We start from the raw sequence: 26,423 nt of genomic DNA, 5'->3' as shown, positions 1-26,423 counted from the left end.
AGTTTGATTTTGTCATCAAGTGTACATCCTTGTTCCACTGAGAAGCGCTGGGAAGAGAAACGAGCACTTGCTTTGGAATGAAAAGACCAAGATTTGAACCCCTGATTTTGACCAGCTGTGTGACCTCGGACAAAACACTCAATCTCTCTGAATTTCGCTTTTCTTATTTTCCCACTGAGGAAAACGATACCTATCTTGCCTACCTCTAAGAGTCTTCTTTTGGATCTCTAAGAGAACGCCTGTGAGAGCTCTTTATAAAAGGCTTGAACATCGCTTCTGGGTTTCAAGGGAACAAAGGGCCAGAGCTCTTTCTGCTTAGTGACCTCTCGAAGAAAAGGCAATTGCTATTTTTACCCCCCTTCTTCAGCTGTTGGAGCTGAGGATCAATTGCAACCGGGCTAAACAAAAAAAGGTAGTCATACATGATCAGCAAAATGGTCCAAATGATGTCATCCATCAAGATGGACATCGCAATTTGCCAACTATTTTCTCATAAATCAAACCGTGGTCCCTCAAGGAAGAGGGGCAGGGCTCGGGGAGCCAGCATGGCAGGGCTTATCGGGAGACCAGACGCGGGGAAGCAGGGGAAGCGCTCCCTTAAGGATACAGTAATTATTTTCACTCGATGGGAAACCAAGAGGGGCACGATGGGAGGGAGAGCTGGAGAGTGTCTGCCTCACTTCATTACTACTCCCCAGGCAAGGGACACAACATATGCTTTTCATTGGGAAGCCAATAATTTTGAATCGTGGGACAGGTGAAAACTTAAATGACATTTGCAAACCTTGATTTATTTCTCTGCTTAACTCCGGAACATGCTTTAGACTCAGCTCTATAAGTTTCCATAGATTAGTGGTCAATGTCAAGAATTTTCAATGACATATTCAAGTGTTTCCTGTCCCTATCAGTTAATTAAATAGTTTCAGTACTAATCTCCTCTTATTGAAATGGTTTCCCTTCTTTCGGTTATGGGTTTGGAAAACAGCGATATGAAGTATGTGCTTTATTGAAAACAAAATAACAAAAATAAAAAAGAATACTTTTTCCCCCACGTGCTATTTTACTTGCTGGAAATCTCATTAAAAGTTATTTATGAGCTGTTAGGGATCCCATAAGGATTACACCTAATTCAGTCTGTAAAGCTTTTGAGTTTCTTTTACATGAAGGACCTCCTTTCCCATTATTCTACTTTGGTTTGCACCCAAATAAATACTGGAGATCAACTTCTTGGCAGAAGAGGGCTCCTTGGTCCCTAGCCTCACCAACGTCACTCATGTGACCCAGGCAAAGTCTCTACCTTCCTCCTCTTTTTGCTGGGTCCTCTCTGCTACAACCAGGGTAATCAAACTGAGGACAAATTCATGGCAATTGGTAAACTGACGTTTGTGTTATTACAGTGAAGATGCAGGCTGTAGGTATCATTTACACCCCTGGGGTTTGCAAGCTGTGTGACGAACCATGCAGTTAGTCCTAACTGACTATCCCGTTTTCTATTTTTCCTCCTCCTTCAACTCCCTCTAAAATAAGAAAACTGAATTTGATAAGAATGAGTAATTTTCCAGTCTTTTTATAGGGCCTATAAACTCGTTATTTTGCTGTTTCTGGGATCTTGTTATCCGCTCCTTAGCTCATCAAAGATTGAAACACCAATTTAAGCACATTTCGTTCTTCTAGCCCTTTAATAAAATACCCCAAACAGAAATGCATTTAATTTCCAAAGACTCTTCCTTGTGTTTATATTTTTAAGAAACAATGAAGAATGTAGTGATTCAAGTATCCAAATATTCAAAATGGAATTTTGGCAGTTGAAAAATTGGTATAGAACTTGAAAAGTAATGAGGGCATCGCTACCATAACCACCAGATGCACAATATACTTACATAAGTGTTAGCTATTATTATTATTACCAGTATTCCCGCTACCTTTTCTACCAAAAGTCTGGCCACGGACTGCTCATTCCTCTCCAAGTATCTGCAAACTTTATCCATGGTATCGCTTACTATGATTTTAGTTACTCGAGGTCACTGTGGTCTGAAAATATTAATCGGAAAATTCCAGAAATAAACAATTCCTAAGTTTAAATCATGTGTCATTCCGAGTAGGGTGATGAAATCTTGAGCTGTTCTGCTCCATCCTACCTGGGTGAAGCATCCCTCTGTCCAGCGTCTCCACACTGTATATGCCCATTAGTCACTTAGTAGCCATCTCCATTATCAGATCGACTGTCATGGTATCACAGTGCTTGCATTCAAGTCACCCTTATTTTACTTAATAGTGGCCTCAGAGTGCAAAGTAGTGATGCTGACAATTCAAATATGCCAAAGAGAAGCCACAGTGCTTCCTTTAAGTGAAAAGTTGAAAGTTCTCAACTTAATAAGGAAAGAAAAAAAATTGTAGCTGAGGTTGCTAAGATCTATGGTAAGAATGATTCTTCCATCCATGAAATTGTGACGAAGAAAAAAGTCATGCTGGTTTTGATCTTTCTGATGTATCATCAGAAGGTCAATAGTAGCCTGTTATGTCACAATGTCTATGTAATTCACCTCACTTCATCTCATCACATAGGAATTTTGTCCTCTCACATCATCATCAGAAGAAGAAACGTCAGTACAGTCCATATGTTGAGAGAGACAGAGAGCACATTCACATAACTTTTATTATAGCATATTATTATAATTGCTCTATTTTATTAGTAGTTATTGTCGTTAATCTCTTACTGTGCCTAATTTATAAGTTAAACTATCATAGGTATGTATACACAGGCAAAAATATAGAATATACAGGGTTCAGTACTATCTGTAGTTACAGGCATCCACTGGGGGTCTTGAGACATATCCCCCACAGATAAGGGAGGACTACTCTTCTCCTCGTACACCGGCTCCTTTCTCAGCTGAAACGCCAGGCACCAATAATACCAAGTCCATGATGAATCATCTGGCCAGACTGGACATAAGCCTGGAATATTATTCTGGCCACCATGGGAATAGCCGACAACAGCGTCTTCAGTTATAAAATCTTTCCTTCTCAGATGTCAAAGCATTTACATGTACGTGAGACTGAAACCTTAGCCTACCTATACTTCTCCATTTGTGCAAGAGTTGATCTTACCAAAAGGAGTTCAGCAATAAGCAATGGCTGCATATTTTAGGAGAGAGTATATTTCTTCTTAATCTCAGCCACCTGGAGAATTTTTAAATTCTGTATTTTTTATAGAATTCTACGTAAGAGATCAGTTTAAATTTTTTTAACAGTCATTTAAACATCCCGAGTACATTGTAATCTCCCAAACAAGAAAGACCTCTTGGGCTAAACCAGGGAAAACCATGAGTTGTTTGTGTGTTTAGTCTAGTACAGTGGTTCTTGATCCTGGCTGCAGCTAAAAAACCATACTGGAAGACAGAATGAGTTTGATTTTGCCTTTCCCCATATTCAAGTTTGGAGTGTGTGTGTGTGTGTGTGTGTGTGTGTGTGTGTGTGTGTGTGTGTGGCGCGTGTGTCTTTAGGATTCACAGATAATTCTATCTTGGAAGCCAGGTTTAAGAACCACCAGCCTGAGTTTGATGATAAAGAAAGGCTTGGGTGTTACTATGGTGAGACCCTCCCAGAATTCTTGGTGCTCTGTCTCTGCTATAATTAGGAGCAAAATGAACCTATGGGGCTCTGTCTTACCCCCTAACTCGAAACACAGACTTCGAGTTATTACTCACCCACTTCTCGTGGGCTGAATTATGTTACAGATTGAATTGCATCCACTCTAAATAGATGTTGAAGTCCTAACCCCCAATACTTGTGAATATAACATTATCTGGAAATAGAGTCTTTGTAGATGATCAGGTTAAGGCGAGGTCCTTAGGGTTGGCCCTAATCCAATATAATTATGTCCTTATAAAAATAGCAGATTTGGACATGGAGACAGACACACACATAAGGGGAAGGCCATGTGAAGATAGAGGCAGAGATGTAAAGGGCAATCCTTCTATGAGTCGAGGAATGACAGATATTGCCAACAAAGCACCGGAATGTAAGGGAGGCCTAAAACTAATTTTCCATCAGAGCTCTGAGAAGGAACCAACTCTGCCAACACCTTGATCTTGGACTTCTGGCCTCCAGGACTGTGAGACAATAAATTTCTGTTCGTTAAGCCATTCGGTTTGTGGTAATTTGTTATGGCAGCCCTAGGAAAATAATACACCTAGTGAATCAACCCAACGTCCTTTCAAACTTCATGCAGATGAAATTTACTGAGACCAGCCCTCAGCCTTTACCACACAAAGTCCATAAGTGTGACCAAGGTATCTTATTAGCTCGAATAGTCTGCAAAGTGAGGACTGAGAACATAGGACAAATAAGTGGTTCTTCCTGGGACTACTAATGAAGGCTTCTAAGAGGAAGTGACAGCATTTAATCTGAATATGGGAGGAAGAGTATTCTTTTTGACAAAAATGAAGGGAAACAAAGGTATGGAAACAAAGATTCCAAAGCAAGGGGTTGCCTCAGTAGTGAGTCTACTAGAAGACAAGAAGGAAGAGAGTGTGTGTGTGTGTGTGTGTGTGTGTGTGTGTGTGTGTGTTTGGGTTGGAGAGTTGAGCCAGACTGACAATAATAAAAGTAACAGTGACCGTTCATACGGAGCACACTCCGAATGAAACGTTGCACTAAATCATATATGGTCCTAGGATTGACCCAATGGACTGAGGTTATGATTACCCGCATTTTACAGGAGGGAATAATGAAGCTCCAAGAGTTGAGTCAGAGCCACACAGTTGGATTCTACTTGGTCACCACTATAGATATTGCTCAGGAGTTTATACTTGGGGGCTACTCCTGGGGAGGGGGAGAGGGATGGAGAGGAAGAGATACAGAGGGTCTTGAAGCAAATGCACATCTTTGCTTGACTGGGGGCTGGAAGCACCTTCGGAAGGTCCATCCATGAGTGGGTATGAGGTTGCCCCCTGGCCGTTTTCAGCTCCAGTCCCCCATTATGGGAGTTACTGATAGGCTCCATACAGAGCAGGCTGTGCTCTGGGGTTGAAATCCAGCTTTGTTCTTTGACTCTGGTATTACTGGGGAAAGCAGAGAAGGAAAGAGAAGGAAACATAAAAAGTTTCAGCATATGAGTAGCATTTGCAATGTAATCTATGTGTTCTGAGCCAAGTTACTGTACACGCTCTGGGGAGAATTACAAATAAATGACGAAACGTTTTGAAACATGGCTTATACCTAATTAATCATGGAACTTAAAGAACAAAGAACGGGTTTCTTCAAAGTTTTCAGTGTTTTCTGTATTAAGTGGAGAGAGTGGGGGAGGGGAGGGGAACTCTCCATGCTCCATAATGGATACACTATGCACTTCATTTGGAGAAAGAAGCTCTTAATCTTCTTTGGCCTCCTGCAACCTCTGAATCCTTACATCTTTAATATTTTATGTCGAGCATTTTCATATTAAAGGCACTGAAAGTTTCCAGATCATGAAATATTCCTCAGCTTTTTGTCTCTTGATCCCTGAGCCTAAACAATACTGGTTTTGAGATTATGAGCTCACCAGGCATTTCTTAAGTACTCACTTCATGTCCTGAGATTCCCGTGTCCCTTTTACATGCCACCACCACCCAGAGGCATCCGTGAGCGTCTTCCACTTTGAAGGCAGAACTCTGAGGCCCAGGTTTTGTGCCATATCCATGATTTTCCACATGCTCTTAACCTCTGGACCTTAATCTCCCCATCTGTGAAATGGGGATAGTCATAGATATCTCACCGATTGATTTTGACTCTTAAGTAAAATAATGCCACCAAAGCACTTAGCCTAGTTTCCAGAGCATAACCACTCAACAATTATGTGTGCAACTCAACCTTGCAGATACTTTTTCATTTTCTCCTGATTCATAAACTTGGCTGAGTCACCATTTTGCTTCTCCAGGCAATGTACTTCTTTGAAGCTCTGTCTCACAGTGACAGATATGGAAGTCAAAAATGACTTTGCACTTGGTAGCCAGGGTTCGCTGCTCTTATTGGAAGCCATGGCTCCACTTTTTCCTCTGGAGTTTCTCCATGGTCACTCTATGAGCTGGTAGTATGGACATGACAGGGTTTGGAGATGTGTACATTTTTGTTCCAAACACTGTCACTTGTACTCTAAGTGGCTTTGGACAAGCCAATCGAAGTGCTTGGCTGCAGATTTTCCCCCTCCCTCTGTTAAAAAAGAAGCCAAAAAATGTCCTGTATTAAAGTGGTTGGGAGTAAAACCTAAAACTAGAACTCCCCTCTCCCCCAGTTCCATGTAGACAACAAGAATGAAGGCAACACTTGGCTCAGGGTTTCGCCAAGCCATGGTGAGTGCCTTCCAAAGTTCCTGAGTATATTTTCTCTTCCCTTCCTCTGGCAGCTCAGTCATGGCCATGTGACCTAGGACTGGCCATTCAGAGGTGCTGCCTGGGACTTTGAATCTGGAGGGAGCAAAGCAGAGTTTCCTAGAGAAGTCTGGAGTAGAGTGGTGGCACCAAATGGCCAGTGGTTGTGGTGCCAGGGGTAGCATTGTAACCAGACAATACCCAAGGCACGACCTTCACCATGTTCTTTGCTTTCCAGCCTCCCTTCGTTCTGGATCACTTTTTATCTCAGCCTTCCAGTCTTCCTATACACTCCGTGAGCTACCCAAGATATTCCTTACAAATTCTTTTTCTGGTTAAGTTAGCTTTTAGGTTACTTTGCTTACAAATGCAAATCTGACTGAGACAAAATTAAGATTTGCTCAGCACCTACTATATACCAAATACTGTACAGATGAGGAAACTGAGACCCAGAGAGCAGAGTAACTGGCCAAGGTCACCAGGCTGGTCGGAGGTGGTGCTATGATCTGAACTTCCATCTGTCTGCCTTTTCCACTCAACTTTTTCAGCAAAGAGAACTGAAAAGTGAACTAGAGCCCATGACCACCTGCATTCACATTGAACTTGCCTTGCACGTGGAGCCTTTGGAGGTTTATAGTTAAGACCTGGGTACTACATTTTCTTTCCCAACCCATTTCTACCCCACTCCCTGCCCAAACCTGGTGATTAGCAGTCTGTACGTCGAATACAAAGCGAAATGCCTTCCAGAGTTGAGAATCATCATTGGTGTGAGCCTATAAACCAGCCGAGGTGAGGGATAAGGGACAGTAGAACGACTTGGCTTTGTGTCCTCCAATGCAACTCTGTATTATTTGTGTGCCGCTAATTATTCTTGGTTCATGTCACCTCTGCCGCTACTTTCGAAATTAAATTCGCATGCCTTATCCTGTGTGGACCGAGAGCTTGCCTCGTTTGGTTTCCTTTTCTCTCATTGCCCTTACACCTGCTATCACGGCAGCAGATGGCATGGTCTTCATTCCTTGGCATCTAAGGATGGGAAGTCAGATGTTGCCATCTGCCTTCAGAGTTTCCAGCCCACTGTCACTTCTCTGCAGGGGTAGGGTAGCTTGCCAAAGAAAGAGAAGCCGTCAGAGCGGACATTCAGGCACACATTCACACCGTCTTCTTCTGTTTCTTAAATCATGAAGAGTGCTAGCTAATCTTTGGGCACCTATCTTACAATAGCTTCCCCAGAGACAGACCCCCATAAAAGCATTTTATTCTTGACCTCACTCCAATGTATCTGCAGAGCATCTGTCTGGCCAGAACTCGGTCATCTCGCTTCTTTTCCACTGACTTTTTTAGAAGCCAATTATTGAGGATCTCAGGTAATAAAAGCAGCTTGAACTTCATTACCCTCTTTGCAGTATTAGTTACTGAAGGCCTCGGTCAGCGATACTGTGTATAAAATATGAAGCAGTGAATTAAATGCAACTTGATGGTACATGTTGTACCTTAATGAAAACAAAGGCTCGGGAACACTATTTGTGAACGTGTTACCCAATAAAGTGTTAGCGAAGGAGCTCATAAAGCTGCCAGAGGGGTTTAACCGTTTGTAGAGCAAGGGAGAAACGCTGTTCAGTTGGTCTGGATACAGAATGAGGTCTACTGGCTTTATCACAGACGCTGGAGGTTTTTATTTAAAACACATGGAAGATACTTGGGTTTGGCACCAAAATGTCTTGTGGTAAAGAAAAAAAAATTAGAAATATCCAAAAGTGCTTAAAAAAATGTAGAGGGGGGAAAAAAAACAGATGCGAAGAAATTAAGACAGGATGACATAAGGTGCCACGTTAGTTCATTTAAAGGGATGGCGAAAGGAAAGAACACTTCTCCGTGGCAGCTGATAGACACAAGCAATTGAACAGTTCATACCCTCTCTGTTGTCCCTGTCACGAGATTTGTAGGTCGTTCTCAGCCAGCCGCTGGGGCTAAAGGGCACAGGTCGTGACCTGCTGATTTACCAAAGTATGATCAACTCACACAAATTATAGGCGTAAGAGGGTCCTGACAACTTCAATATGATGCGCAAGGAGTGCAATTATTTGTGACATGTGAAACCAGTGTGAGACCATAATTCTGTCGCTGCGTGACAAGGCATTATTAGTCGGGGCAGGCAGTGGCTTGAACCAGAAGCAGCTGCAGGAGAGGCGGGGTTGGCAGGGAGAGAGAAAGAGAGAGAGAGAGAAAAAGAGAGAGAGAGAGAGAGAGAGACAGAGAGACAGAGAGACAGAGAGACAGAGAGACAGAGAGACAGAGACAGAGGCAGAGGCAGAGGCAGAAAGGAGAGGAGAGGGAGAGAGGGCTTTTTATCAGGAAAGAGCCGTGATGGCGTGATGGGCTTTCTTTTTCAGAGAAGCAAATAGCAAGGCCCCTTTGTGGAATGCACAGCCACCAGCTCTAGCTCAGAGGACAAGTCACCCTGCTATCTGGTCTCTCTAAGAATAAAGAGGGCTTTGGAGGGAAGGGCAGAAGGGGAACCACCCCCTGTTGGCCTGTGGCTGTGTACAGCTAAGGTGTTGGTGCTGTCTTTGAAATAAGACATGTTGCTTTTCAAACTGGGACGACGTTTCCAGTGGGGTGAGGGGGCCTCTCTGTCAATGAGAAACCTGCACTCCGAGGCGTCCTTCCCCCTGAGTTCTCCCTGGAAGTTGCAGTTTGGCTTCTGGGTGAAGAGGGAGACAGAGCCCAGACCCCCTAGGGTTTTCCCATCTCTAGAAATCTCTCTCCTGCACCCCAGTGGGCTCTGTAGGGATTTAGCTCAGGGAAGTGTAGGTGTGTGTAGGTATTTCTCTTCTGGTGATGGCTACAGAGGTTTCAGCTGAAGGTGGCTGGCTGTTCCCAGCAACTGGGCCCCAGTAAGGCTGGGTGGGCTTCCTCAGGCTGAGTGTGGGGTCACGTGACAGGTGAGTCACCAATTCGTGAAGTGGGAAGCTGGACTGCTCTGCATGTCTCCTGCAGAGGGCAGCGGCTATGTCTTGGGCTGGCTTCTTAACTCAGTGACTTTAACCACAGTTTGTCCCTGAGAACTCTCCCGCAACGAGGAAAGACGATGAAAACAAATAATTAAAATACACTCTGGGGATGGGGGACAAGCTCTGGGGGTCTCGGGCACGCTGGGGGAGGCTAACTGCCTCCTATCAGTCAGATGTCTGCTCAGATCTCCCACCCGCTAAGGTCCACTCCCAGCACAACAAAATAGGCCTCTGCCCCTCAGCCTCTGCCTTCTACCCCGCATCATTGTCATCTAGTGTCTGAAGGCATGAACTGGGAGGGTCTGTGAACCAAGGGCGGTCAGCAGCACACAAACAATGCAGAGTCGGTAGGTAGATGGCAACTCTGCCAGCGGCGATCAGTACTTGGCATTAGATTATCTATTTTTGCATATTTCTTGTTCCTCCTCTTAGAAAGTAAGCTCCAGGAGGGCAGGGACTTTGTCTCTTCAGTATCCCAGCTGCCTTGAGCGGTGTTGGGCACAAAGTACTTGCCCGGTAAACGTGTTCTGATGCATGGATGCCAAGCACTGTCCTACGTGTTCTTGCTTTTGAACGCATTAGCCTGTTTAAGCCTCCCAGCAACCCACTGAGGTAAGTTTGTCAGTTATTTATGGCTGCAAAACAAATTGCTCCAAATATAATGGATTAAAAGGACAATATTTATTATTTCTCACAATTCTGTGAGAACCCTTCGGCTGAGATTCAGCTGGGCAGATTCTTCCACTGGTCTTGATTCGAGTTTTTTGTGCAGCTGCATTTTGCTGGGGAGTTTGGTCAGGTCTTAAATAATTAAGAAGGCCAGTCATTCCCCCAGGGCCCCTAATCATTCGTCAGTCTCACCGGGACTTCCTTAGAGCGTGGAGTCTGGGCTCCAAGGGAGAAGAAGCAGAATTTTAAGGTCTGGGCATAGAAGTCCCAGAATGTCACTGCCTTCCCATTCTACTGGTCCATACATGTGCTGCGTCCAGCCCATACTCAAGGAGAGGAAGACAGACTTCTCCTCTTGACGCAAGGAGTGCCATGTGCCTACACAGACGGGAAACTGTTTGGAAACTATCTACTACAGTGTTGTTAGCCTGGTTCACAGCAGTGGAAACTGAGGCTTAGAGGGATAAAAGATGTATCCAAGGATAGATAGGAAGAAAGTGGTGGAACGGGAAATGTCAGCCTGGAACACGTTAACTCTAGATCTAATCGTCTTTGCTTACTGATGACTCTTCTCGGTAGCCCCTCCTGAACCTTGGATGGTAGAGCTGGTATCTTCTGTGGCTACCCCTCTGCTTTTTACTTTCTTAGCAGAGGGGCCAGGGCTTGGGGGTGGGGTGGGGAAATAGAATACCGTAGACCTGGAATTTCATCCAGTCTCTACAACTCATTAACTGTGTGACCTTGAGGAAATTTCTGAGCCATTCCGAATGTCTCTTCCTTATCTGTGAAACGGGATGGAAATGGTATCTACCACATAGGATTTTGGCAAGCTTTGAAAAGAATGAACATGTAAAGGCCTCAACACCACGCATGGCACACAGCAGTCATTCGAAGGGTAACAGCGTTAAGGTGCTAAGTGCATGTCCAGCTGGACCCAAAATGAGCCTTCACAAACTAGTTTCATAATTGTATTTAAAGTGTAAGGATTCTAAGGGCATTGAACACACACCCGTGTTTAATGTTAATCCAAAGATACATTCTGAAATCGGCAAGAATGCTCTTGGGGACTCACTCGTTATAGGATGCAGCCATCACGCTTCCTTGAGAATCTAACTAGGCATCATGCTGTCCTGTTTCTATAGGAAACTTTTCACACACACACACACACACACAAAGATAAACAGAATTCTATGCAGCTCTGAAGCTAGGATCTAAGATAGGCATAAATCTAAGTTACCACCAGAAAGCTAGGGACAAACAAACAAACATCCCTTGAGGGTCTCTTGTGTCTCATCCTTGATTCATCAGATTAGTCAGGACCTTTGGGTTGTTAGAGGGGACATACCAATTCGATTTCAGCCAGCTTAAGCAAGAGGGGGGATTTTATGGTCAGGCTCGGCTAGATTCAGGAGCTTACACAGCATTGTCAGAAATCACCGTCTCCATGGCTCAGTTCTCCTTCTCCGCCGGCCTTCTTTCCTCTTCTATAGTCAGGCTTTTTCCCGGGCAGCCTCTCCAATGCTTCCAGTTCTGTGATTCAAAGAGTGAGGCCTGTTTCTCACTTTAAAAATGCCCAAGGGTTATAATCGGTGTGGGTTGAGCCCTCGTGGGATGTGACCAGTCAGAGTCCCAGAGAGTCGAATCTGATCCTCTAGCCTATGTTGGGCCTGCCTCTGTGGAATTCTGGGATCACTAATCCTATGGATCGAGGGGCAATTCTGCAGAGGAAGTGGGAACCTTTAGCAAGTTCTCCTCAAGGATGATTCCAACACAGCCAAGCTTTGGATTTACCAAAACCTCTGGAAAAACAAACAAACAAAACTTTTCTCAGTGCGAACTCATACCCTGCATTTTCATGATGTGATTGGGGGGTATTTTTCTATTGAGCATCCCTTTGTGCCCCACTTGCTGTGTTTATTTGTGGATATTTATTTTCCTACTAATATAAGGAAATGCTTGGAATAAGCATATAATCATCAATAAAGTCCAGGCTTCTTTCTAATTTAACACCCAAACCTCACAACGTTTATTCTGCAGCCCCTGGATTAACCAGTGCTCACACAGTAAGCCAAAATTTGTGAAAAAGATTATATTTCTTTAATTTGTCCCCAAATGTTTCCATTGTATACAAGAAATAAGACAGTGTTTCTTTTGGGGAGAAGAAGTTTCTACTTTGGGTTTAAACCAAACAAAATAATATTTAAGGAAACATTAAATAAATTATTTATCGTGTTGGTCGACGTCTTGGGGAATATAGCTTAGATAAACACATTTTTAAGGTCAGCCACTCTAAGGGCTGGGTTTTATAAAAACAGCCTCTGAGGAGCTTTAATAAATCTTTAAAAAGAAAAAAAAAAATCAAGCTCTCGTTTTCATTACTGAATCATTTGCTATTGCTGAATAATGGTCATTCAAGAGGTAAGCTTAACTGGGAGGCTGTGATAGCCACGCTGGGGAAACTTGAATATTATGAAAAATCGATGTTGATGGCAAACACTGATGGCCATACTTGGACTTCTGTTAAAGCAGTCCAGTCCTTTGGTTGCATTTTAAATCAGATAAATGGGCAGAGCTGGCTGATTTGGGTCATAAAATTGTCAAATGAAGATAAATTCATTCCTACTCAATGGGAAATTTCAGAGTTGAATTAGAATATATGTACGTAGAAAAATAATGTATTTTTATTTCCTCAAATTAAACGTTTACCAGATTCATCAAGTACATTTAATTCACCTCATGGGTCCTTCATCTTTTCAAATCGCAACCGAAGGCATCTTTTGGGCCCATTTCTATTGCAAAATGACATTCTTCAGCCAAAGAAAGGTATGGGGAGAAGAGGAGAGGATGTTTGGATGATGAGAAATGGAAAATGGAAGACGTGAGAAGCAAAGACGCTCTAGTAAAGAAAAAGGTGAGGGTGGGAGAGCCGCTTAAGGTGGGCTGTGAGGAAGGGAAGGCTATGGCAGAGAGAAGGAAAAGCAGAAGGAAGGAATGGAGAGAAGCCGCCTTTGCGGAGACTGGGCTGAGGCCAGCTCTGAGGCTCTGCTCTCTATGGCCCTGGCTTCATTTTTGTGTGGTTTGTGATTTGTCTGAAACTTGAAGGGCTCTCATGACCATTTCTTATCCATGCAAAGAGACAACATCCCTGGATGTGGCCCTGAGCTCCCCTTTGGTCTTGAAAGGACAGTGGGCTCATTTTCTGAGCCTCGTCTGTTCCAAGGGTGGACCTGCAGCAGAATTTCATGGCTTCAAAAACGAAGATACTTTTCTGTTTATAAGCAGGAAGGAATGTCACTGAGGAGTTGGAGAGGTTGAGGTTACATTACCATAAAGTGCCTCGGGGCTTTAAAGTTCAGGAGAAGAGGGCCTGACTAACCACATCTGGGGCTTGAGGTTTCATTGAACTGGTAATGAAAATAATCTTTGCAAAATATTCTGAAAATATTTGATAAACACAGACTGACTGCGGCTGCCGCCTATACACATGAAAAAAAAAATAGCCTTGAATTCAGATGAGCAAGCAACCTGTTAGTAACCAGCCAGTATGTGGATCTGGCACAAAGCAGAATGATTAGAAATACAGGCTTCGGAGTGAGACAACTTAGTTCAAACCCCAGCTCTGCCACTTGTCAGTGGTATAACCATGTACGTGTTACTTCACCTCTCCATGCCACAGTGGCTTCATCCATAAAATGGAAATGAATGCTCCTTTCATGGGCTGCCATGAGAACGGAACAAGGTAAGTTGTATGAAAATGATATGATAATTGTCAAAATGGTCCTAGATCCTTCCTCTCTCTACATCCATCCCCCTTGTGATATCCTGTTAAGAAGTAGAGACCATTTCTCCGCTCCTTGAATATTAGTTAACCGTGAGACTTGCGGCTTCAGCAAATGTGAAACAGGCAGAGGCTTGAAAATTGCTTGCCTATTGGACTTTTCTGTCTTTTGCTGAGCTTGGATCCCTGACACTAGTATGCAAATGAGTCTGAACTAGCCTGCTGGAAGATGAGAGGCCTTTTGGGTAACCAAGGTGACCCAGCAGATAGCCTGTCAATTATCAGACATGTAAGAGAGGCCATTCTAGATCATCCAGTCACTAGGTAACCTATCAGCTAGCTACAGACGATGCATGGGAATAACCAGCTGAAGAGATCAACTGAGCCAGCTCAGGGCAGACCACCCAATCCACCCATAGAATTGTGAGCTAAATAATATGTTGTTATTTTAAGCCACTAAGTGTTGGGTAACTGGTTTCTTATACAGCGAAAGCTAATTGATATAGGTGCTATCCACCCTATTATTACTCTTGTAGATTGGATCAACCAGTCACTTAAATTGAATTTTTAACTCATTTTTGTTCAAAATGACTTCTCTCTCTGGAGACGGACTGGGGAATGGCAACATTTCTGTTAGCTATTTTGTACAGTCATGTGGTTTAAGATAAATTGCAAAAGACAAGAAGATTTAAGACATCAATAAGATTTTCTCTGGAAATATTTTAAGTCTTTCCTTCCATCATATTTTAAAAGTTTGACATCAACATTCTCAAAGCCAGAATAATAAGCAAAGCAAATAGCAAACACCGAAGCTCACTGAGGTTCAATGGTAAGATTGGTCAAACAGAAAGTTGCTCTTAAACAGTTTTGAAGCCCTTAATCCAAGGAACCAACTGGAAGTAAAAGACATGAAATAGGACTAAAAGGTATGAAACTGGATAAGAGGAAGGTCAGTCTTTGGAACTGGTCCACATTCTCCAGTGATAGTGATAAGCTTGGCCAACTACTCGAATGTAAAGGAGATAAAAGAGTTTATAAACCAAAGCAAAAAAAAGTACTATCCTGATAGTTTAGGCCAACCGAGCACTCTCACCTGAATTAACCAGTGAATCGCAGCAAACGCGTACCTGATAGTTTGTATTATCTGGACAGCTGTCACATTCTTCCACTCTCCCTGGAATATGTATGTTCTTTTGCGTTCCAACTTCCTTTTATTGCTGCATTCTTTACCCAGGTTGTTGTTCTTTGATGGTAAGACGCTTGGATAAGTTTTAGAGGTAAAATTTTTGGCCTGAAGAGTCCAAAGCATTCGTTTATTTAACAAATATGTATTATTCGATTATTAGGTGTCAGATGAAACAATGACCAAAAGAGACAAGACAGTTCGTCTTGCAGATTAAGTCTAGTAAGGGGAAAAGGTTCATAATCAGATGCTATCACATATCGTGAGAAGTGTTATGATTGGGGAAGTACAGGGCATCGTTGGAGAACAAAGAATGAGCACTGAATTCAGACTTGGGCTCGGTGGTCAGGAAGCACTTCACAGAGGAAGTGGCATCTAAGGTGAAAGATAAAGAACAAGCATTAAGTAGTGTGAAGATGTAGGGGAAAGAGTATTGGCCTGTCTTGGGTGTCTTTTCTCACTTTTACACTTGCTAGGTCTACAGAGAAGCCAGCTGCCAGGTGGTAAAATGCCCTGTGGAGAGGTCTACATGACATAAAAGAATGACAGGCTTCAAGCCAATAGCTAGCAAGGACTTGAGATCCTGAGTCCAACAGCCCAGGAGAAACTGAATTCAGTCAACAGCTACACGAGTGAGCTTAGAAGCAGTTCCTCCCCCATTGGGCTTTTAGGCCAAAAACACAGTATTACAGAGCCCGACCTGGAAGAATACTGGGGAACTGAAATATTCAGCATGGCCAAGTGCTTATGTTAGCACCAGGTTGTCAGTGGAACCTCAGTACCACTAAATGGAATGATGACGAACACTAAAATCACGGACAAGGCCTGGCCATGACCTGACTTACCAGTCTGCCCCAGAGTCAAGGTTAATTTCAGGTGGTGATACTGGTTGGTGCTTTTAGCAGTAGTATCTGTGTGGCCTGAGTGCATACAAGTGAAACGTGCCAGCTGGCCAGCTAGTTTTCTGAATGGAGGTCAAACTAAGATAAGTGTATATACTTCACAGTTAAGCCACACTCTGTAGCACCTTCTTCCTACTTCCAACCAATTTGGATACAAGAGGAGGGTGCGGTCCAGAATCCAAAGAAATTGTGACTGTCATAAGAGGAGACTCTAAGAATTTTGAACTTTAGAAATCTTTGTAAAAAATATAGGCGAATGACCAGAAGCACAAGTCAGAGCATGAGCTACGTCTGAAAAAGACTCCTGTATCAGTTATCCAGTGCTGCATAACAAATTACCTCGAAATTTAGCAGCTTAAAGCAGCAAACATTTATTATCTCAGTTTCCGTGGTTCTGGAATTCGGATGCAGCTGAGCTAGGTGCCTCTGAATTACAGTATGCCAAGCTGCCAGCCAGGCCTGTACCCTCACCTGAAGGCCCAATGGGGGAGGAGTTGCTTCTAAGCTCACTCATGTGGTTGTTGACTGGATTCAGTTTCTTTTGGGTTGTTGGACTCAGGATCTCAAGTCCTTGCTAGCTATTGGCTTGAAGCCTGTTATTCTTTTCTGTCATACAGACCTCTCCACGGGGCACTTTACAACCTGGCAGCTCGTTTCTCTGTAGACCTAGCAAGTGTGAAAGTGAGAAAAGATGCTCAAGATGAAAACCATAAACTTTTATAACCTATTGTTGGAAGAGACATCTCATCGCTTCTGCTATGTCCTATTTGTTAAAGATGAGTCTGTAAATCCAGTCCACACTCAAGGGGCAGGGGTTATTCAAGGGCATGAATATGAGAAGGCTGGCATTATTGCGAGCCATCTTACGGGATGCCTGTAACGGTTCCCAAACAAGGTAACTAGTGGTGTATACTCTTCCTCTTGAATAGGCTGGAGTGTTTATCCTAACGGGTCTGAGGATTGGAAGGAATCAGAGACATCGTCTCGTTCAATCCCTGCTTACTGCATGTCCACTACACTTTGTGCCAATTCAGCTTGAAGACCTCTATACAGTTCTCAGTGGGTAGGAGAGGCTTCTTCGTTTTAGGATGAAATACAGCCAAGGGGGCCCTGCGCTTGCCTTGGTCAAAAATTTCCACATCTCTCCACGCCATTCTAAAGACAATGAGGTGTTTAACTAGAAACACATTTTGTTTCCTCCCTCACTCGTCTGCCTATTCTCTTTCTTCTCCTCATCCCTCTCCTCCTCCTTTTTATTCTTCCTATTATATTTCTTAAGTGGATTAAGTGGAATATTCTTGGTGAATAGAAATGCTATTAATTTTAGGAGGTTGATTTTCTTTCCAATTCTGACACCCTCTATTGTTAGTCCTAATGGTTTGTGGATTCTTTTGGATTTTTTAATGTGGCCAGTTTGTCTCTTCTTTTCTAATTCATACGCGCCATTTCTTTTCCTTGTCTATTGGCATAAGCTCGCACATCCAGAACCATGTCAGCCATTAGTGGGCATCTTTGTTTTCTTTTTTTCTAACTTCTTACCACTTGGATTATAGATCCTTGGCTCATGAAGGACGCAACCACTACTTCTTTTAGGATTCCAAGTGAAGAGAATAAAGAAAGCTTGAGACTTCGTCGTGTTTTGTTTCATTTGGACACCTATGAGGTATAGAGCCACCTTATCTTCCTTCGATTTAATACTGAGCAACTTTTATTTGTCAGGCAGTGTCCAGGTGCTAGGGACACTCTTGAAAAGGAGCTAGGGGTCCTGTCAGGTGAGGTTATAACGCTATCTCATCACCATCATCACAGGAGACATGGACAAGGCACAGGGAAGCAGGAGGGAGGGAGACTCTGTGTCTCTAAGGACAGTCAGAGAAATATCACCAAGAAGGTGCCACTTGATTGGCTCTTGCAGAGGGAGGAGGAAGCTTTACCTCTCTTTACAGTTTTTCCAGGGGGAGGGGCGTGATCAGGTCTTTCTTACTAAGCCCATTCCGAATTGCTACCACATGGGTCCTCTGTGTGACTTGGGGTTTATGGAGGTTAACAAAACAAGACAATTCAGGTCCTTCTTCTTCTCCTTCCCTTCCCTCTCCTTCCCTCCTTTCCCTTTCCATCTCTTCACTCCTCTTCTCTTCATTTCTCTCTGTGAGAAATAGGAATAATAATAATACTTATCCTGCAAAGTTTTAAAAGGATGAAATGAAGTAATTAATACCTGGAAAGTGCTGGACACGTATTGAACCATATCAAACTGTGGATATTAAGTGGGGAAACAGCTCTTCAATTATATTTAATGTGTCCACAGGTTATTGTCACACATGATCTTCCCGATGAACTTTTTGGATGAGTTTAAGTCTCAGGAAAAGCTGATCTGACTTTTTTTTTTTTTTCTTCACACAACCAGTAAAAAGCACAGAATAGAGAGAAAGGAAAGAACAACAGATAAATGCAACGTGGTGCTGGTCAGTCTCATCAGAAGACAGGACTCTCGGTTATGCTCTGTTTTGAATAAACTTTTGCAGTTTTTATACTGCCTCAGAGCAAGTGGTGGTAACCGATATTTACTGAACAATTACTTGGCGTCGGGCATTGTCCTAAGCATTTCGTATGTGTTATTTAGTCCTCGAACAACCCTCTGAGGTAGGTGCTGTTATCAGCCCCAATGTAAAGCTGAGGATGAAGAAACTTGGCAAAGCCAACGTAGCTAGTAAGAGATGGAGGTAACTCCAGATAAAGTAGGTACCCCAAACTCTACCCAAACTATGTTGCTCGGACCACAGCGTCGGTGGTTGATATTGAGGATTTTGATGGGCTGGGCACAATCTTTTTGCCCCGGTGATATATCGGCATACTACCTTCTTACATCGGGAGGATGTTTAGACTTTCCTGATGCTACACATTCACGTGACCATCGAGTTAGAGTTGCCTCACCTTAGGTCTTTTTCCAGTCTGCTGAAGCGCTTGGAAAGTTTCTCCCTTCTGATCACAGTTCTTCCTGCTCTCACTCCTGGCTCGCATGTAAAACCAACCACAAAAAATTATTTCAGCTGTGGCAAAGGCAGTCATCCACTCTCACGTCCTTCCCGAGGGACTCCTCGTAAAGCCCAGCCAGCTCGTCCCCAAGCAGACCGCAAGCGACCCTTCACCTGCTTCCATCTCCACTGGTCTTTTTCCTGCTCTTCTCCTCCTTGGGCCATGCAGAGCACCTCAGTCTCTCTTCGCCTGGACCCTATCTAATGGGCAGCTCAGAACAGTCCACGTGGATTTTCATCTACCCCCCACCCCCTCGATGAATCTCCTCATTGCTCCATCTAACCACCTGACCAGGGCTGGCCAGCCCGTGTCCTCCCAACACCCCCTGAACACCGCTTGCCCAGCGTCTCCTGAGCTCCTGACCCCGCCCCCACTCCACCAAACTTACACGGGAACAATGATCAGATTGTGACCTTCATCTAAGCGAGGGACGAGCCAGCCCAGAGAACAGGAACTTACGACTGCCCATGGCATCCCCTCATCTTTTGCAACTCAAATTATTTTTCACTTTTTGGGCCAAGTGCTTTCCTGTCAGGTTTACTTTTAAAGAAAAGGTATTTAGGGCCAAATTATTTGTCTTTGCCCACTTTCCCTTCACGAAACCTGCTTTATAACTAACTGTTGCACCCAGAAAACTGGACTGGAGTTGGGAGCGAGATGAGACTTTTACAATTTGGAAAGAGTTGTAACGTGTTTAGAAATCACTGACAGAGAACAACTGTTTCTACCCAGACATTTAAATCTATGCCAGGGAAGTAGGATAGACATGGTGGAAACGGGGAGGGGAAAACAGGAAGAAAACTAGGAGGACCGCGATCGACGCTCAGATGGAGGCTGGAAGAAGCGCCACGGAGAATGCTGGCGTCTGGTAGATGTCAAGCTCAAGGATTAAAATCTCCAAGTTAGGAGAGCAATTTTGGGTTTTCCAACGAGTACCTCTAGGGGCAATAATTTTTCAGAGGAAGGTAGCTCATAACACTGAACGTAGTATTAACATAGCAGGCTGCGTGCCCAAACTTATTTTATTTTCATTTGCATTATTGGTTTGAAAACTCTCCTGTGTCCGTGATCCATATCGTGCTGGCACATGTCCTCACAGAAACTGAAATGCTGAGCCAGCATTTTACTGTGACTGTTTTACTTGACTTGGGAGAGGCCCAAAGAAATTTAGGTTGCTACAGGAAGAGTGATAAAACTTTCAGCCTTACTCCTCAACAGATTGTGCCCCCCAGGGTATATTTGGAGGGCTGGATACTTTTCAGTTGTAACTCAAGTACATCAGTGCTTGTGCAAAAGCTTTCATGGTATTATATGTACGTGTGTACACACACACATATATGTGTGTGTGTGTGTGTGTGTGTGTGTGTCTGTGCGTATATACATACATACACATGTTTTTTTTGCAAGAGAACTGCTAAAGAGGTTAGCTATAATCACACACAAATTTGGATAATTGCTGATGGGTGCCTCAAATAGCAATAGCCAGATCTATTGGTACGTTGTGTTTTCAAGTACATTTACAACTGTGACTGATTTTTCTCCTGGTAAATCAGGTGAGTGATTTGGTATGCTTATTTTACACAGGAGGAAACTGAGGCTTGCCTTTAGCCATTGAACTAGACAAGACTAGGACTCTGGACTCTGCGATTTTCGCTTCTGTATTCAATTCTACTTCCCTCTTATGCTGAATATCCTGTACTGGGAAAGAAAAGGTCATCTGTGTGATCTCCCAAGAAAAGAGCTCAGTCAGTATAAGCCGTTCAAGTCGATTGCCCGCAGCAAGGCCAGAGACATGCAAGAAAAGCCCCCTACCAAGCTTCGCTCCTACCCAGAAGGGAGCCTCAGAGCCTCCTGCATTGTAGGCATCATGCGTTGCTTCACAATGAGACACAGACTAGTGGTGGTCACTGGCCCCCCGAAGTCTTCTGGTCTGACCTAACTTCTAGCCTATTCCCCATCGTGGGAGACATTTGTTGTCTGGTTGCCTACAGCACCTTGGCTTTCTGATGCAGACTTACCTCCTTCCCCCATCTACCAGCATGTGAAATCTCGGCAAAGATGTAAGTCCCACTGTCCTTCTTCTGGCTGTCCTTTTATACAAGCAGGGCCGGGCAGATCGGTGGTCAGACTTTTTCTTCTGGTGCATTGTTTCCAGCATGGGCTACCTACTGTGTCTCCATCTTCCTGCTTCTTACTTCTTAGGTGTCTGGAGGTAGGAGACTGCCTGAGGAGAAGAGAGCTTTTCCTGTTTCACCAGGCTTCCCAGGCTACTCTGAACAAGAGCCAAGATTGTGTTTCCTGGAGGCCTTTTATTTGGAGACTATCTGCCTGGCTTTGTGGAAGAGGGAGGTGGTGTTGGAACTTGGAGGATTTAGATGACTATCTGGATGGTTGAAATGGCCTGAATAACAACATGAAGTGGAAAAGCAATGAGTCTATCTGGAGTACAATATGTACAGGACAGGGGCGGGAGATAAAGCTGATGCATCAGATTGGCATCAGTTTTTGGAAGGTCCTGAACAAAAAGTTAAGAGGTTTAGAAAGCAGGGTGCAAAAAGGATGAGCACTTCCTCAGTCAGCCCTGTCTGGGTCCTGCTTTGCTCCTTCCTCTCGCTGAGATCCTACCCAGCCTACCTCTTTGCTGAGCTCTGAGAACTAAGCTGGGGCTCCATGGAAGACCACTGAATTTCCGAGAGAAAGACCTTCATTTCCACCATGGAAGGCCAGGAAAGCTCTTGCGATTACTGCTGACTTGCACCCTATGAGTTACCCTATGAGCTTTCTCCATTAATACTCTTTTCTCTTTCCACTCCCCAAAGCTGAAAGTCCTGAAAAGTCTATGCTCCAAATATCTTTCATAATCATCACCTCTCCCTCTCCAATATAAGCTAAGTCAACCCTCATCATCTTTCCTCTGGCACAGTGCACTAGGCACCTAGCTGAACTTCTGGCTGTAGTTGTACTGCCCCTCCCACAACGTGCTCTAGATCTATCCACCAATATCCACCAGAAGGCTCTCTCTAGAGCTCAATCTCATGATGCATTCTATAGCCTTAGTGTCTGACCACTGCCTTTGGATACAACCAGTCTTATGAATTTGGCATAGAAAGTCCATTGTGATGTCCCGGCCTGAGATCATACCCTTCTATATTCTTTCCTCCATGCAATTGCTCCCACATCCCGTGTTCCATGCCTGTGCCGTTTCATACCTATTCTATTGTCTCTCTCTATATATCTGACTGCCATAGATTCAGCCTATGTGATTGCCCATGCAGTGATGCTGTTTGCCTCTACACAAATGCCTTCAGCACTTATCTCTTTCAGACAAAACAGTCCACGTTTTAACTGCTAGCACCCATAACTCTTTGTTACAGGGCAGACCAGAAGTCCTGGTGCATCTATACCCCTGGGAGCAGTCCTCAACCAATAACTGAGAGGAGTTGGAGGACAAATCCCCCAGCTCCCTCACCCCTTGGGCAAGTTGACCAAGGTTCACATTCTACCCTGGCTCTCTGAGTTTCTCAGCAAGATGAAACTCCAATCGACCTCCACGGAAATGTGCTCGACTAGTTTGCTCCCTTTCCTTCTCTCTTTCCCTTTCCCTTACCAGTGTTTTCTGGGACCACCTCCCCTATAAACTCAAGAGTCTACTTCCATGGAATACACTAAAACAGCTCATAATGGCCCTAGCCCAGTATTTACATGACTATATAGCTCTAGGATCCACAGCTCACTGACGCCTTCATTCTGTCTCACTTCATTCGAATTCCAAAGAGAGAGATCGGCTCTTTGTGGTGAGAGATAAGCTCATCTTTTTAAGTCAGGCTGCATTCAGAGGTAGCCAGTATGCCCATGATGGCCACCCCAGGACAGCTATCCACCTCAGTCTAATCATCTCTAGCCAGGAGTGGAGGGTCATAAGGTTGGCTGCTCTGTCCACAGGACTGTAGGCAGGAGGCACCTTGAGTCTCAACTGGTGCCATTTGCCTTTCAGGCAACTATCACCCAAATGGCTACATGGGAAAATCAGCAGGAGAGGCTGTCTATTGGGCATCAAATAATTATTTTCAAGCAATGCTTTGATAGGTTAAGTATAAAAGAACCAGAAACATATGGATTAAATTTCATTGAAAGATGTACAGGTTTGAAAACTAACAGGATATGTGCTTGCGAAGGGATTCTCTCTTCCCCTTTCTTTTTGCCAAGCCAGGTGATTTAGAAAATAACTCGGGAATTTTTCACAGCTCAGGCCCCCTCACTCCTACTCCTTCTATCCCTTTGCTTTAGCTTTTTCCCTCACACGGAGTTAATTAATAAAAGCAACATTTATCGAAGATGACAAGTCAGCCTGCATGCATGTGCTATGGTGCTGGGGGGGTGGGTGTGATCATCTGCAGGGTGGATGCATTTTAGGGACACTTGAGGTCCTTAGTGCTATGATGACTAATACCTACTGTGAATGTATCATGTGTCAAGCACACTGTGCTAAGTGCTTAATATAATTATTTAGTCCCTGGGAGACCCTCACCAGTAGGTGCTGTTACTGCTCCTCATTTATAGATTAGGAATCAAGACTTAGGTTTAGAAGTATATGTCCCATGTGTAAACAGGTGGTAAGTGGCAGAGCAACATCTGAGCTCTCTCCTCTGTCTTCAGAGACCACTGGGTGATCCTACCCTCTCTGCGAGTGGAGATTCATACAACTTCTGAGTTGGAAGAGAATTCAAATACCACCCCTTCATTTTACAAAAGAGGAAATCAGAGAGGTGAAAGGTCGAGCTAAATTTTTATGTTCGGACGCTTGGTTTAGACAGGCGAGTTATTAATCAGAAGCATTCATCTGGTGGCTTCTCCAAGTGTTAAATATTTGAAATACACAAAAGAGAAAACCCTAGTTGTAGCTGGAACATCTTATACTCAAGTTCCAGCCCCTCACTCTTTGGATGAGAATTATTTACGTATGAGACGTGATCATAAGGACAAGATGTGTTTACCACCAGGCTAGTTATAATATTGGGAGTTCCCAGGCCTAGCTCTCTACCTAAACCAAGGGGTGATTAGAGGGCCACTGGATGGCTCATTGCCCCAAATTATCTCTTCCAACCCCTGCCTTACTATCCAAAATTTCTGACAACAGTCCCTCCTTTGTAGTTCTGTGGTACCGTGTAGGGTTCCCAAGTGGTCCAAGATCTAATGAAAATGGGTTGCAAGGGAAGGAGAACAGTTTAAACTAAAAATGAATCACTTAAGGGGTTTACTAGCCTTGAAGGTCACAGTCTGGGGGGAGAAGGATGTGTTTTGTCCCTGTTGAGGAAGCCAGGGCCAGAAGGAGACCACTGAGCTGATTGCTTCCCTTGCTCAGATCTGTAGTCATACAAAGACATCGTTGTGTCTAGGTTCTTCTGGTTGCTAGGAAGAGAAACCCACTTGCTCAGGCCATTGTTATTGGGGGTTTCTATTGTTCTCAGCCAAACTTAGTCTTTTATATCAAAGGGTATTTAGGAAAGCAAATCTGGGGATATACTCCCTTTTCCCATCTTATAGTTATGGTGCACACACATGTACACATACACACATGGGCACACCCATATCCACACACCCACACACCCACACCCACACCCACTTCATTCACCATAGAGCAAGGGTGGAGGGGATGTTCCTTTGGCCTGTGCAAAGTACATGTTCTCTCTTATCTCTGTAGTAAGGCCTATGGTTTCTGTATTTACCTCCTTGTGGGCATTTGCAGTTTATTGCAGCATTATTTGGGAAAATATTCAAGATTTCCAGGGGGATTTCCTGCTAATGGACAGATTCTTTCTCTTCTTAATAATAGGCGAGCTTCTGGAGAGCTCTAAGGCCCTTTGTTCTCTGTTCTCAAGGAGACAAACTGTTATTTCTTTCCTCTGAAGAAGCTTCTTACACTATGGGTGAAATATCATGAATAATTAGGCCAAATAGCACTGCAAGTCCCACTAGAAATAATGCATCCATTATTTCATTTTATCCTTGTGGTTAGAGCTTCTTCTGCCTAATTTAAGTTGGTATAAAGATAGCTATAGGTATTCCCTACCCATGATTAGAACTCTAATCATGCTCTTTATTGAATATTTACCATTGCTTATTTGATTCTTTCTCTCTTGATCTGTTGTTTTACAATTATGAATCTCTGCTGCTATTTTGATCTTACATACAACCTCTGCAGTTCCAAAGATGCCTTGTTCCTGGGTTTTTCTTATGTCTTGGGGAGGCATCTGAGAATGAGGTTGAAAGGCTAACATGTTGTAACCTGGTGCTTTTAGTGACATTAATGAAAGGGGGGAGGGGCTTCCTACAGAGCCACCAGTCGTCTGAGTGAGCTAACGAAGCCACTCGAAGACCCAAGACAGAGGGCAGGCATGCAGACTATGTGGACCAGTGTCTCTTTCTACAGCCAGCAGGTGGGATTGGATGAAGGAGATGAGGATCTGGCCAGCAACTAGCCCCCAATGAATATTTGCTAATGGGTTGAATGAGGCACATAAAATTTTTAAAAATCATATCCCTTAGAGACAAGATGTTGATTAAATTCTGGAGAAAGCCACATCAAAGGCAAACCAGAGTTAGCTCTGGTTTATGCTTCAATTATGAGTTGTTGCTTATAAGGAAATCCTAGTGATGTCATCAACCAATAGAGGAGAAATAAGTGAGTCCCCACTGTGTGTCCAGCACCTGCCAGATGTCTTCAGTCACATAGAACCTTTTTCTGCCTCTTTGGGGAGATGGGTGAAGAAGGTGAAGGGAACTAAAAGATACAAACTTCCACTTATAAAATAAATAAGTCACAGGGCTGTAATCTACAGTACAGGGGATATGGTCAATAATATTATATAACTTTGGATGTCGACGGGTGGTTACTAGACTTTTCATGGTGATCACATCGTAAGGTACATAACTGTCAAATCACTATGTTGTACACTTGAAACTAATATTGTATGTCAATTATAATTTTAAAAATGTATTTTTTAAAAGATGTGTTTTCTGCACTGGATGGAAGTGGTGGGGAGCTTCTAATCAGTCTCGATAAGGGAGTAATATAACCAAGACATATTAGATATGTTTATAAATAATAAGAATGACTCCACCAGCCAAGAAATTAATTACCAAATGGTGGAGAACCAGTGAAAAGTAATGTCAGAGGGTGAAGACAAGAGGCATGGTCAAGAGCTTTTAAGAAGTAGTAGATCTCACATTAGATTGTATATGTAGACTCCAAATGAGTATCAAGGATGGCGTTAATATAATATAAATAATAAATTAATAAATATAATATAATATAATATAATACAATACAATATATTATATTGTAGTAGTGCTCTAGAGTCCGACAGAGCAGGGATTAAACGCCAGCTTCTCTATACACTAGCTGTGCCTGTAACTTTGACAAAATTACTTAACTTCTCTTCCGAGTCCCAGATCCCTCATACGAAAAACAAGGGTAATAATAACAGAACTTAC

This window comes from Pteropus medius, unplaced genomic scaffold (genome assembly GCF_902729225.1).
Source record: "Pteropus medius unplaced genomic scaffold, Ma_sr-lr_union100, whole genome shotgun sequence".
In the NCBI taxonomy this organism is placed as follows: Eukaryota; Metazoa; Chordata; class Mammalia; order Chiroptera; family Pteropodidae; genus Pteropus; species Pteropus medius.
Note: the sequence above shows the minus strand (reverse complement) of the source record.